Source organism: Pteropus medius, unplaced genomic scaffold (genome assembly GCF_902729225.1).
Source record: "Pteropus medius unplaced genomic scaffold, Ma_sr-lr_union100, whole genome shotgun sequence".
NCBI classification, from domain to species: Eukaryota; Metazoa; Chordata; class Mammalia; order Chiroptera; family Pteropodidae; genus Pteropus; species Pteropus medius.
The window spans coordinates 7,997,903-7,999,518 of record NW_024349796.1 but is presented as its reverse complement, the minus strand read 5'-3'; positions in this window follow the sequence as shown (position 1 = coordinate 7,999,518).

Below are 1,616 nucleotides of genomic sequence, written 5' to 3'. Positions count from 1 at the left end.
TCAAGCAGTATTGGCTCAATGCTTTTGTTGTAGTTCCTGTGTTTATGATATTGAGAAGCGCTATGACAGCTACAAACAGTTGTATTATTTAAGGACAGAAGGAAAACTGCCCAGTATACAAGAACAGATTCTTGGACAAAAGTCAGGGGATATAATTTTTAAGAATGGCTCTGTCTCTGACAAGTTAATCTGTCTGATTATGAACATGTCCCTTTCTCCCTCAGTATTTTATTTTGAAAAATTACAAATCAACAGAAGCGGTAAAATGTAAATAATCACTACAAAAAAAAATTACACCTGTTCAAATTAGTTGATTTGCAAAATTAAAATTTACAAAAAAATTTTGAATCACTGAGAGAAGTGGTTACTACTTATTATATAATATATAGATGAGTATATATTTTTGGAATTTGTATAATTTTGAAAAAAAAAGATCTCTCATTCGATTCTCTATGGACATTTTCCATATTAATAGAGGAAGAAAACTTATGATCTATTTCTGTGCATTTCCACAGAAGATTTTATTTTAAATTCTCCAAACAATGAGTACCCGGGGCATTTTGGAGAGAGTCTCCTTCTTTGAGAGGCTGTATCTAAGATCATTTTACGTGCCCTGTAGTATCTCCTACAAATGAAGAGAAAAAAGTAGCAGCAAGCATTGCACTTGCGTCCTGGCGTGGCAGACACCACACTAAGAAAGTAAATTGCCCTCACAGTGCTGTCTTTTGATGTCCTACTTAACAGTGGATGGCTCTCCCTTTAGGAAACGTTCACTGCAGTTCAGAAGAGGGACTCCTGGCATTTTATAATTGGAGCTGAGTGCATGGACCTTACTAGGTGTGACACTCAAACAAACCCGAGAAGACTGGAGTACCAGAGGGTATTTATTATGGGCAAAGAAGAAAAGAAAAAAGAGAAATCCCCCTAAACCTGAGACATAACTCAGAGTGATCATTTTCTAGTGCATCTTCTCCTTCAGGTACACTATATCATTATATATAAATAAACTTAGCAGGTTTTTTATGGCCAGGCTTACAAAAGGCTTATAAAATCATTTTATAATTAATTTATCCTAAATGGAAAGCAGCAAACGAGGTTATTTGTGGTTTCTGCGTACTGTAGGCACTGTTGAATAACATTATATTTTTTCCTTTTACTCCAGACCTTTTTTTTCCATAACCACTCACAGATTTGGAGAGTTAATCAGAAAAATGGTTTTAAAAAAATAAAGGATAAACATTTTCACTCTTCGGTGAAAATATTGATATTTTTTTTGTTAGGCTCCTGCTAGGAATTTTAAATATATTATTTTTATCACTTTAAATCTCCTTTTCTAGTTTGAGACAATCAGAACAGAAGCGAGGTTGACCAGCCAGTAAATACCAAATTCAGGTTTTAAGTTTTAATAAGTCTGACTACAGGATTTATATCAGGATCACCTTAAACAAATTACTTGTTAAACTAAAGATGCAATAGTTTATCATGTACTACTAAACATATCTGTCTATTGTACCTATAGTAAAAATAATGATGCAAAGTGTGTGTGTGTGTGTGTGTGTGTGTATGTGTGTATGTGTGTGTTCAAAATATAACAGATGCATTCTGCGTTCTGAGAA